We start from the raw sequence: 14477 nt of genomic DNA on the forward strand, positions 1-14477 counted from the left end.
TTGTCTGATCATATCCAGAAATGCAGAACCAAGTATTTGAAACTTTTAGAAAAATTATTCAATTTAACTATATTTTTAAAGCCCGTATAATGAAATGAAAATAAAACACAATTTAAAACCGTGGATGAAATCATAAATTTTAGATAATCTAAGAAACGAGACTCTTTCTTACTAATATACTAAACAAAATTAATTTTTTTTTTTTTTACTACTGCAAAATAAGAAATTTGGTAGATAGAACTGTAGAAAAGGCAAAAGAATGATATATATCTAGCAAAATTGAAGAAGAAAAAAAACGCCCCTAGAAAATAATGAAACAACTTAAACACTGGTCATTTTCTTATTTTTGAGGGAGGGATCTTGGATAAATTTTCTTTTGGTCTGAGGCCTGCGCTCTCAGAACTGTAAATGCCCCCTCCCCCAAACCAACCACCACCGAGTTGAAGGCCATACTATATATATATATATATTCCTAACATCACTAAAGAGACATTAATTGTCGAAATCCGGATATGGGGTACAAATTTTTGAACCTCACGTTTGCGGTATACCATATCTTTTCCGCAAGTTTATTGTTTTCTGTTTGGTATTAAATTAACAAGTAAGATCCATTTTGTTACATCTTGTGGTCCGTTTATTTGGCAATCGCCATGGCAGTCAGCAGGGTTTAAGAACATCCGTTGTTCGACCTGCTAGTCAAATACGTTTTGTTAAAATATACTTTTTCACTTTTTTGGTCTTTTGGAAAATGTTGTTTGTGCTGTATTTAGACCCCTCTACCAAGAAATTTGTTTTGCATGCATACGTTTAAAAATTGCGGTTTTTATCCACACAATCATAGGTTTGATCGTTGTTGTCAAATTAGACTTGTATATATATAAATAAATCTGTTGTAGAGTTGTCACGGACTTAAACATCAACTCGTCTAAACTTCAACCAAACAATGTTAGATCTGTAAATTTGCTTTCGCAAATTTTTTGTTCTTACCTCGCCGGGATTCGACCCATGCTTCTGAGATATCGTGACACCTAATCGCCTGCACTGTAGCCGTCCCGCTAGACCACACGACCACCTGGGCTTCACAATAATAAAGCTTGCGGTGGCCGTGTGTTACCTTTCCTCGTCAGTTTTAATCTAGCGTCGTACTACAGTACATGATATATAAAGCATGGAGATGTTATTGTTACAGATCAGCTCAATTATCTATAGTAAAGGATCCTACAAATTAATGCAAGATACAGTCACAGAAAATAATTATATTTATAAGTACGTCTGAGTCAGTGACAACACTACAACAGATTTATCCATCCGACGGATCACAAGCAATGATGGTGATACAGGGCTGTGAACATTAAGTATATACAACTCGTCTAAACATCAACCCAACAATGTTAAATCTGTAAATATATATACATATATGTGTGTGTGTTGAAAAATTAAGGCATAGCAGGGCACCAAGCAATTCAAATTTTAATACTCTGAAAAACTATGTACAAATAAGATGTTTTTTTTTTTAAAGCACAATAAATTCATCAACTTCAAAAGTTTCAGAACTATTTGATGAAATGATCAAACTATATGTTAAGACATTTTCTGGTTTTTACAATATAGGTCCACAGATTTTAAAACTGAGTGCTCCTTTCATAGCATCTTCCTTAACATATATTTTTAATGGAATTATTGATACTGGTATTTTTCCATCTGTTTTAAAAAATGCAAAGGTAGCTCCAATTTTCAAATCTGGTAAAAAAAAAGGTAGCTAGCAATTACAGACAAATATCTGTTCTGCCAACATAATCAAAATTAATAGACATGTAAATAAACATATGTATACTTATTTGACAAAGTTTCAAATTTTACACCCTTCCCAGTCTTGTTTTAGACCAAACCATTCATGTCAAACTGCCCTCATTAATATCATTGATAAATGGCTACATGAAACGAATAATGGAAATATCAATTTGGCAGTCCTTCTGGATTTTAAAAAAAGCTTTTGATGTTGTTGATCATGAAATTTAAAGTAAAAAACTTCAAACTTATTTCATATTTGAAAGAAAAAAACACAGCAAGTCCATGTACGTAATCAGTATTCTGATAAAAAGTTTATAATTTTCGGTGTTCAACAGGGCTCAATACTTGGTCCCATTTTGTTTGTTTTGTACATAAATGACCTTCCATTACACATCAAAAACTGCCACACAGACTTATATGCTGATGACACAATTATGCATACATCAGGAAAGAGTATTGCTGATATGTAATTAAAAGTACAAGATAATCCCCAATGTGTTGAAAAATAGTATCATGAAAAAAACATGTTCATAAATTCGGATAAAACGAAATGGATGGTTATAGGGATAAGACCAAGGCTGTGTTTAAATCAAGCAGAACCAGTTCTAACTATTGAAAATAAAAATCATGAATTGAAAAACTTGTAGGTGTTAGAAATGACTCTTGTCTGTCATGGACAGACCATGTTAATTTCTTTTCACCAATATCATTTAGACTTCATTTACTCTCTAAGATCAAGAAATTTCTAAATATTGATTCAAGAAAATTATTTTATAATGGTTATATTCTACCACTGATAGATTATTGTTGTATTATTTCGAGGGGTTGTGCTAAAAATGAGCTAGTCAGAATAATAAAAATTTCAGAAAAGGGCTGTAAGACTAATTTTAGATGCTGATCCACTTTCATCATCGGCACCTTTGTTTAAACAGCTTCGGTGAATGACGATAGAAAACAGAATCTCATACCATTAATCTCTTTTGGTGCAGACATGCTTAAAGAATGAAACCCCTGTATATTTAACTGAAAAATTTAAAGAAATTCCAAAAATAAACCAATATTGTTTGAGGAATGCGTCTTGCAAATAATGCAAGTTCCAAAAGCCAATTTGAAAACAGATCTGTATAAGAAATTTTTTTATATACTCGGGATCTATTTTATTGAATAACTTACAAATATCCATGAAAAAATTAACCTCTAGTACAAGCTCATTCAAAAAAGATTTAAAAAATTACTTGAAACATTAAGAAGCTTTGTAATTGTATAAGCAAAATAATTTTCACACACTTACTCAAACTTTAAATATTGTTGTGGTAATTTGAATGTTGCCAATGCTATATGAGTTTGTAATTTTTACCTGTTTTAAAAATTGTATATTTCATAACAATTTCTTATTTGATTTTTCTTATGTGTATGCTTGTTTGATTATTTTGTAATTATTTGTTATATTTCATAGTATTTCATGAGGGCTTCAGGAAAGATTAGTGTTATAGCTAACTGTGTATCCCCTCTTTAAACAAAGAATTATTATTATTATTATCATTATCATTATACTGTGACTTTGAGATGAAGAACAGCAATACAAGCACTGTTCCTTTGCTTTTTGTGTTGTTTTTGATTTGCTGTACTTGTACCGATTTCGTGTCATGGATAAATACCAAATATCCTTTGTTTTTCTACTAAACAAATACAAGTGTTTGTTAAGATTTATTTTCATCAGGTGTAGAAATTGTTTTTGATAAACTTTATTGATAGTATCCTACATGTCGGCCCCTTTAAATAGTAGCTCAACCTAAAAAGGAATAAAAATAAAAGCAATGACCAAAATTCAGGACACTTCAATAGGATTCACAAACAAATAACAACAAAAAATATCAAAAAGTCAAATAAAATCAAATAAAATCAACAAAACTTTCCCTCATTACTATGAATTTTCGTTTACAAACAATCAATCCAAATTCTTGCTAAATCAAACGTAGGATGTACCTCATCCACTATTCTGTTGTACAAATATCTAAATTTCCCACTCTTACATATAAATATATACCATTTAAATAATAACATGAATAATAAAGAATTAGGCCCGGTCCATATCCATACTTTTTCAAAATACGCATATGGTCTGAATGTACCCTTATGGTCTGCCAGATTATAAGAAGTTGGTCAAGTTTATTCAATACCTTGACATGTATTACAGATCAACATAACTGAAATCTTAAATAATATAAAAAGTTCAATTGTAATCGAAATAAAAACTTAATGTTTTAACTTTTAACTATTTAAAAGTGAATCTCCTGTACAGTATATCACAGAAGAAACTGGACATTAATTATATAAAAATCTGTTAAAAAAATCAATGAAAAATAATATTAAATTAAAAAGTGTCGACAAATAAGCAAAGAATGAAAAAGGTAGCTTTATTACTGTGATGCATGCAATTTTATACAAACTATTATTTGGCATATTGTTATGTTATGAGTGCAATAGAACTTTTGACATACAAAATTGAAAATGCTCTTTGTAAAACAAAAGGAAAATCATTGCATGCTGCCGCAAAACAAGCATTGGATGCAAATGCAAAGGAACAGGCATGAACAAAACATGAATTGTAAGAAATCTGATGTTCCTTGTGCCAGCAAGGGCGAGAATGCTAAAATAAGATTGAAACAGACAACTAAATACAGAATTATTAAATTTCAATTGATGTAATGTTTTCCACTTTATTCATCTAATTGTTTTTTTGATAAATATTTGTCTAAAATAAACCCATATGTTTTAAATACATGTATGGTCAAGCTCTTACACGTACAATCCAAATACTTTTTATATGGTCTGGAATATATAAACATATATAGGTACTTTCTCCTTGTAATGATGTATGAATGTATAACAATGATTATTTTTCAGATCATTTCATTGGATGGACCTATTCTTCAGTGTAGTAAATACTCGTGTACGATTTGAAAATTTGTTATGTATGGCCATGTAACATCATATAATTACAAATGACTTAACAAATAATAATTACATGTTTGGGAAATTTCTTTAGATAATATTGGAAAGTATTATATACTAGTACATGATATATATATATATATATATACAACTCGTCTAAACATCAACCCAACAATGTTAGATCTGTAAATTTGCTTTCGCAAATTTTTGGTTCTTCCCTCGCCGGGATTCGAACCCATGCTACTGTGATATCGTGACACCAAATCGCCTGCACTGCAGCCGTCCCGCTAGACCACACGACCACCTGGGCTCTCATAAAAAGAGCTTTCGGTGGCCATATGTTACCTTTAAAACTGACGTGGAAAGGTAACATATGGCCACCGAAAGCTCTTTTTATGAGAGCCCAGGTGGTCGTGTGGTCTAGCGGGACGGCTGCAGTGCAGGCGATTTGGTGTCACGATATCACAGTAGCATGGGTTCGAATCCCGGCGAGGGAAGAACCAAAAATTTGCGAAAGCAAATTTACAGATCTAACATTGTTGGGTTGATGTTTAGACGAGTTGTATATACATTATGTACACAGCCATGTATCACCATCATTGATGGCGATCCGATGGATACATCTGTTGTAGGGTTGTCACTGACTCAGACGTACTTATGTATTATAAGTTATATGGTTCGCTACTGACCCCATACGGATCCATAGAGGGTTAGTAAAATCCATAGGGGGTGAGGCCGGAGGCCGAGTCCCCTATGAATTTTATTCACCCTCTATGGATCCGTAGGGGGTCAGTAGTTAACCGTATAACGAATTTATCGGACGCTGGACTTTTTCTGTGGCGTTTTGTTGAAAAATAAACAATGAAACACAACAACATTAATAGATGACGTCGCCATTAACGCGTCACGAACCCCATATGAAACTTACTAACCCCATACGGTCTCATAGGGGGTCACCACGTGACGGCGTTTAACCAATCACAACGTGATAATTTATCTGTGGTCCGATAAATATATATATATATATATACCATGTATACATGGGCTTTGCTCATTGTTAAAGGCGGTACTGTGACCTATAGTTCTTAATTTCTGTGTCATTTTGGTCTCTTGTGGAGAGTTGTCTCATTGGCAATCATACCACATCTTCTTTTTTATATAACATACCTTTATCCTATTGAAGACTAAAACAGACCAGCAGCAATATAACAATTTTATTTCATTCCATACCTCAGGACAATGATGATCCAGCATCATTCAGCAGAAGTACATGATGTAAATTAACTCATTCAAAATAATTAATTACAATTGCAAACTGATTATAAAGAAGCAGTTTGACAACTGAATAACGCCATGTGACAAAATCCTCGCGTGTAAACCGCCGAAAAAGCGTGTATTACACGCGAATATCATGTCACTTGACATGTATGAAATAACCATCTTGAGAATGATTTATGATCGAGTTTATTTTCCATGTTTTCTGCACATCAAACTAATCATAATTTTTGACAGAATTCTGTAAAACAAAAAAAGACAGAAAATGTATTTAATTCAATAAAACATTAATGAAAATGACAGTTATATTGTGAAAAATCATTTTTTGGTATATCTAAAATGTATTTGAGAGCAAACTTTAAATATAAATGAAATAAATATAGACAATAAACTAAAATCTATCCGGATACTTTTTTGTCTTTATCATCATGATCATAAATTTAAAGACCAGACACAAGTTGGTTCCTTTTTCCTTTTTCCTTTTTCGATATTCAAATTTTGAAAAATATTACAAGTCCAAAGTTCCAAACTAAATTTTTTTTTGCTTCAAAACTTTTTTTCCTCAAAATTTTTTTTTCCTCAAAATTTTTTTTTCCTCAAAATTTTTTTCCTCAAAATTTTTTTTTTTTCAAATTTTTTTTCCTCAAAAATTTTTTTTTCTCAAATTTTTTTTTCCTCAAAATTTTTTTTCCTCAAAATTTTTTTTCCTCAATATTTTTTTCCTCAAATTTTTTTTTTTCTCAAATTTTTTTTTTCCTCAAATTTTTTTTTTCCTCAAATTTTTTTTCCTCAAAATTTTTTTTCCTCAAATTTTTTTTCTCAAATTTTTTTTTTTCCTCATTTTTTTTCGTTTCCTTATTCAATTTCTTTTTCCTTATTCGATTTTTATTTCCTTTTTCATATTCATTTCCTTTTTCGGTTTCTATTCCCTGAATCGGATTCTATTTCCTTATTGGGTTTCTATTTCCTTATTTGGTATCGATTTCCTTATTCGGTTTCTAGTTCCTTATTCGATTTTCATTTCCTTATTCGGTTTCTTTTTCCTTTTTAAATATTCATTTCCTTTTTCGTTTCTATTTCCTTATTCGGTTTCTGTTTCCTTATTTGATTTCTTTTTCCTTATTCAATTTTCATTTCCTTATTTGGTTTCTATTTCCTTATTGGATTTTCATTTCCTTATTCAATTTCCATTTCCTTATACGGTTTCTTTTTCCTTTTTCAATATTCATTTTTTTTTCGGTTTCTATTTCCTTATTCAGTTTCTATTTCCTTATTCAGTTTCTATTTCCTTATTCGGTTTCTTTTTCCTTATTCGGTTTCTTTTTCCTTTTTCAATATTCATTTCCTTTTTCGGTTTCTATTTCCTTATTCAGTTTCTATTTCCTTATTCGGTTTCTATTTCCTTATTCGGTTTCTTTTTCCTTATTCGGTTTCTTTTTCCTTTTTCAATATTCATTTCCTTTTTCGGTTTCTATTTCCTTATTTAGTTTCTATTTCCTTATTGGGTTTCTATTTCCTTATTCGGTTTCTAGTTCCTTATTCGATTTTCATTTCCTTATTCGGTTTCTTTTTCCTTTTTCAATATTCATTTCCTTTTTCGGTTTCTATTTCCTTATTCGGTTTCTATTTCCTTATTCGATTTTCATTTCCTTATTCGATTGCTGTTTCCTTATTCGGTTTCTATTTCCTTATTCGGTTTCTATTTCCTTATTCGGTTTCTATTTCCTTATTGGATTTTCATTTCCTTATTCGATTTCCATTTCCTTATTCGATTTCCATTTCCTTATTCGGTTCCTTTTTCCTATTTCGATATTCAATTTTGAAAAATATTACAAGTCCAAACTAAATTTTTTTTTTGCTTCAAAATTTTTTTTCCTCAAAATTTTTTTTTCCTCAAAATTTTTTTTCATCAAAATTTTTTTTTCCTCAAAATTTTTTTCCTCAAATTTTTTTTTTCTCAAATTTTTTTTTTCCTCAAATTTTTTTTCCTCAAAATTTTTTTTTTCTCAATTTTTTTTTCCTCAAAATTTATTTTCCTCAAATTTTTATTCTCAAATTTTTGGTTTTCCTCATTTTTTTCGTTTCCTTATTCAATTTCTTTTTCCTTATTCGATTTTTATTTCCTTTTTCATATTCATTTCCTTTTTCGGTTTCTATTCCCTGAATCGGATTCTATTTCCTTATTGGGTTTCTATTTCCTTATTCGGTTTCGATTTCCTTATTCAGTTCCTAGTTCCTTATTCGATTTTCATTTCCTTATTCGGTTTCTTTTTCCTTTTTCAATATTCATTTCCTTTTTCGTTTCTATTTCCTTATTCGGTTTCTGTTTCCTTATTTGATTTCTATTTCCTTATTCAATTTTCATTTCCTTATTCGGTTTCTAGTTCCTTATTCGATTTTCATTTCCTTATTCTGTTTCTTTTTCCTTTTTCAATATTCATTTCCTTTTTCGGTTTCTATTTCCTTATTCAGTTTCTATTTCCTTATTCGGTTTCTATTTCCTTATTCGGTTTCTTTTTCCTTATTCGGTTTCTTTTTCCTTTTTCAATATTCATTTTCTTTTTCGGTTTCTATTTCCTTATTCATTTTCTATTTCCTGATTCGGTTTCTATTTCCTTATTCGGTTTCTTTTTCCTTATTCGGTTTCTTTTTCCTTTTTCAATATTCATTTCCTTTTTCGGTTTCTATTTCCTTATTTAGTTTCTATTTCCTTATTGGGTTTCTATTTCCTTATTCGGTTTCGATTTCCTTATTCGGTTTCTAGTTCCTTATTCGATTTTCATTTCCTTATTCGGTTTCTTTTTCCTTTTTCAATATTCATTTCCTTTTTCGGTTTCTATTTTCTTATTCGGTTTCTATTTCCTTATTGGATTTTCATTTCCTTATTCGATTTCCATTTCCTTATTCAATTTCCATTTCCTTATTCGGTTTCTTTTTCCTTTTTCAATATTCATTTCCTTTTTCGGTTTCTATTTCCTTATTCGGAAAAGTCCAAACAAAATTTTTTTTGCTTCAAAATTTTTTTTCCTCAAATTTTTTTTTCCTCAAAATTTTTTTTCCTCAAAATTTTTTTTTCCTCAAATTTTTTATCCTCAAAATTTTTTTTCTCAAAAAGTTTTTCAAATTTTTTTTTCGTTTCCTTATTCGTTCTTTTTCATTTCCTTATACAGATTCTATTTCCTTATTCGATTTCCATTTCCTAATTCGATTTTCATTTCCTTATTCGGTTTCTTTTTCCTTATTCGGTTTCTATTTCCTTATTCAGTTTCTTTTTCCTTATTCGGTTTCTGTTTCCTTATTTGATTTCTTTTTCCTTATTAAATTTTCATTTCCTTATTCGGTTATTATTTCCTTATATTTACAACTATCAAACATCAACACGCACCAAACTGGATGTAATTGAAAGATATCTAGAGGTCAATATACAGGCTCGAACAAAAGACAAAAAAGGAAAAGTATAGCGAGCTTTTTGGGATGAAGTAAAGACCGAACGTCAGTTTTAGTCGGATATACTTTAATGTTAGTCTTACATGTATAGATGTGTACATATATCATTGATTCAGTGGCGATGGCAAATAGACACTGATAAGTCTTAAATAAAATTTTATAGTTTTGAAGTTTCTTCATCAGTTGACTAAAAATAAGTGGAGGTATGTTCTTATTGCCGACAAGAGAGGCACTCAACCTATATTAATTTGTGCATAAAGCGATTGAAAGTTGCTAAATACTGAATGTTTTTGCCACAAATGCGAAAGATTTAATCTGTGTATATATACTTAAAATACGATGATAAAATTTATTTCTTTTTCAGGATTTCTGTCAGATCCAACCATGTAGTAAGTCATGTTGGTGAGATATGGTTTTAGTCGATGATGTTCCTGAAGAACCTGTAGTACAAAGTATATCACTGGATTGAGCTCTCTGTCTAAGTGTATCATTAAAGTGCTTTGCTTTGAGCTGAGTTCATTGCTTTGCAATTCATTCTTTGTGAAATAAAGATTTGACATACAACTCTCATGTACAAGGATTTGTCAAAGTAGTATTCATTCTATGTACAATGTACTAGTATGTAATAAGGAGATAAAAAAAAGCATTTTATTTCGATTTGAACCAAACATTATGTGTCTATTGATCAAATTGAAGAAGAAAAAACGGACAATGCTACTCCCCCTTCAAGCAATATTATGCTAGGTTGTTTTAATACATTATGTGTCTATTGATCAAATTGAAGAAGAAAAAACGGACAATGCTACTCCCCCTTCAAGCAATATTATGCTAGGTTGTTTTAATACATTGCCTACTAAAGACTAGGACCTGAGTGTAAATGGTCATTCAATTATGTGAAGAAGAACAAATTTAGGCCTATCTGGCCTAATTGATTTCTAAAACTATTATATTTCATTGTACCTGTTCAACATTTTTTCATTTATTCGTTTATTTCTTAATTTGTGTGAATTAACATATGTTTGGATTGGGAAACAAGTTTTGCAACTTATATTAATCCCTTTCCACTTTGCTGGTGAGAGTGCTGCCTTGTAGCGGCATTAACCTACTCTTTTTCGAAATCTACAAGGGTGTCTTTAACGTGCAAGAGATATGGCTCTCTCTTATCACGGGTCAGCCATTTATCGTCCCCTTGCGACGGACTATCATCGTTTCCTTAAGACCATACTCGCAAATGGTGTCAAGGGAGAGCAGAGTCCCTGAAATTGTCATCCCGAACGGGAATCGAACCAGGAACCTTTGTGTTAGTAGTTCGATTCTTTAATTAGTAGTTCGATGATCTAACCACTACACCACGGCTCTCACTAACATTGTTACAGTAAATGTTAATTACTACACTTTCATACCACAACAAATACTGTAATGGTATCACTTATATTTGTGTCCATATATTATAACCAAAAAAATAAAAAGAGAATAATTTTGCACTACCATTTTTGTATTGAATATTATAACTTTTTAGATATCTAGACACATTAACTAGATGCTCATAATATCCACCTTACATGCTTGAATTCTACCAGATTACTCTAAGAACAGTTATGAGTCTTTGAAGCATGCTGACAAAGGATCTTTTCACGATATCATTTTCACATTAGTAAAAACTCCTTTTTGCTTTGACAAGCTTTGGAGGAAATATTATCAAAGAATTGAAGAAAAAACCACAACACATAAGTTCTCTTTCTAGCTCATCTAGCCCCAAGCATCATGTCAGGCATTTTCATTACTAAAAAAAACAATTCGACATTTTGACAAAAAGTTTTACTAATGATACTGACGATCCACCATAAAGTAATATACATAGATCCATACAAATAGTAAGCAAATACATATGAAAAAGATGTGGTATGATTGCCAATGAGACCAAAATGACACAGAAATTAAAACAACTACAGTACGACCTTCAACAATGAGCAAAGCCCATACCGCATAGTCAGATATTAAAGGCCCCGAAATGACAATGTAGAACAATTCAAACGAGAAAACTGACGGCCTTATTTATGTACAAAAAATAAACGAAAAACAAATCCACACTCATCTGTGTCCACACTTGTTATCTAATAAAATATCATACAAACACTATATATATATATATATATATGTATTATTAATTCGTATATTTTAACATATATGATTCGTTTAGAGATAGTCACATGTTAAACTATATTTTCGAAGATAGAGAAAAAACGGCGGATAGCAAAAAGCATATTGACCGGCAAAAAGCATATCGCACGGTTATTTTTAGAATATCTAAAAACCGATATACTTTGTGACGTCATGTACTGAATTTCAGGGGCGGATTCTGTATTTTAGAAAAGGGGCGACATTTTTAAAGATGGCTGAGCGAAGCGAGTCGAAAAAAATTGTGACCTTTTTGGGGGCTAAAAAACATAAAATTTGTGTAGAATGCATATTTAAACGGTTCCTTATTTTGGGCATATATATTTTATAGTTGCTGTAAAGTGTAAGGGTTGAACATTTTTTTATGCTGTATATATAAAATATTAGTATGGATCCAAAGCTATTTACTGCTTTATTGCATGTAGGACCTCGACATGGACAATTCTTGTTTGTTGTATGTTAAGTTAGAACAACCTCACAGATTTCTTGTTGTAAACCAGATATACGCCGGGCTCTTCAATGAAATTTACAATACGACCGACACGATTGAAGAAAGCCAAACAAACAATTTTTATCCAAATGTTCGGTTGATACGTTTCGCCAAATTTTTTTAATGGAAATGCGGGGTTCCAAATTAACAAAAGGCTACGACATAATTCTAAAATGACAGCGAGTTTATGAATGACGGTTGACAAATGGATCACACACAGCAGCCGGTGGCATTTCGGTATTGAAAAAAGTATTTAATATGCAGTATCAGTTCGCCGAAACAGACATTCCAGTCACACATGCAAACCCCCGCCCCCAAAAAATACGCCCGTTTTTTTGTTCATCATGTTTATATAATTCTAAATAATTTTGTTGGAAACTTTCGTTTCTTATAGCAAAAAAGTGGACAAGATTATTGTTTTCAATCCAGATACGGTCAAAATTTTAGTTTTAATAGACAAAAACCCAAGTCAGTTTTTTTTCTTTCAAATATCTCAGACCGCCTTCTCTAACAAATGGTTCGTTCCTTACACTTTAAATCTATTTAGACTGGGGACCATCATTCAGCTGTGTTATTTCTAGTAAAAATAGGCTGGGGCGTTTGGGGTTACACAGGTTTCCGTAGGTAAGTAATAATGTTGTGGAACTTTTTTTCAAGAAAGTGTAATAGAGTATAACTTTCTGTCTCGTGGAATTGTGAAATAGAACTTCAAGTCAATACGTTCTTGTTCAATCCTGTTTCGTTTTGAAGATGTCATGATTGTTATCCTCAGTCTATGTGTTACTGAAATTTGATTTTCAAAATGACTGAGTGACGTTTTACGGAGAACTGGTCAACTCCGCCATAGCGAATCACATGAGTTTGTTATAATCAGTAAATACCAGCAAAAAATATCATTATAAGTAAAGAATTGTCGCATAAAAAATAAATACACGGGAAATGGGAAAGTTCTCGAAGACTTGTCTGATTAATCAGTTTCCCCAAAAAAGTCCAAGCAACGCCTTATTTGACCCATCTAGATCCGCCACTGCCAGTCAAACTACGTCTTTCAATGTAAATACAGAAACAAAATCATCAATTGTATATGAAAAATGAAATATATAGTATCACTAAGTTTAAAACAATATTTTGGTCGAGAGAAAAATTACAATAAAAAGATTCATTCATACTGCTAGATTTATGCATGTGGAGCATGGATGGAAAATTGATTTTGAATAACACTATACTCATTTCTGCATGCTGATCCTATTGCCCTCCATACAGAGAATTTTTTAGTGAATGTGAGTGATAATCATTCATGTTGCTTCTGATATGTCATATTTCCATTTTGTAATTATTAGAATTATATGTTGTTATCATTTTGTAATAAGATAAAAAATTTACATATTTGGTCCGAGTACACAGTTATCGTCCTTTGATTTTCGTTGTCCACGAATATAGTCCTTAGTGTGGACAGTGTGTTACTTGCCAATGTCTGTTATACCCCTTCCAAATTTATTTCTCCATGTTTTATGCCTCATATTGCAAGTTGGGGGGTAAAATGACACTGTAAAAAGATTTGGGTCATAAATATTAATGTAAAGTAGTGATTAGGTCCAGCTGAAAAAGGTCAAAAATTAGCACTTCAGAAGCTGTCAAAAGATTTCATGACCCCCTCAACATACAATTGTCCATATTTTGAGTTAGAGCTGATGAAGTTTTCTATAATTTTGATATAATTTGTCCCAAAAGTAGTACAACACACTGTAAAAATATTATTGAGAAAGCGCAGGTGGGATTTTTTTAATTTTCATTTATTGTCTAAAAGAAATGCACTACGAAATAACTGTACTTGGACCATTTGTTGCCAATTTTTTTTGGCTCAGTTTATAATGGCTAATAACTAATAAAAATGGAAGTTTTCTGTTATATAATTTTTGTAAAAGTAGCGATAATGTGGATATCAAAATTTGAACATAAAACTTAAATTGTAAAGCAGAAACCATTGAAATTCAAATCATTATGGACGTACATGTATGTGATTCAGGGGAATTATGAACATCACAAACATTATATATATCATCACCACACAAACTGTTATATTTATACCCCTGATTTTTAACCTCTTGATCTGTCTATCAGTCGGTCCGTTTTTTTATTCTGTCTTGTTTTTTTCTTCCGGATCTACATATTATAACTGTTTGAAATCTGGAATCAACAACAAGTTCATAACATCAACAACAAGTTCATAACAAGTTATACTATGTGGTGCATTTTTAGATTTATAGTGCAACAACTTCAGTTTAACCAAAGATGTATATTCTAAAAAGTAAATAAAAAAAAACAAGGGGAATTAAAAATG

This window comes from Mytilus trossulus, chromosome 11 (assembly GCF_036588685.1).
Source record: "Mytilus trossulus isolate FHL-02 chromosome 11, PNRI_Mtr1.1.1.hap1, whole genome shotgun sequence".
NCBI classification, from domain to species: domain Eukaryota; kingdom Metazoa; phylum Mollusca; class Bivalvia; order Mytilida; family Mytilidae; genus Mytilus; species Mytilus trossulus.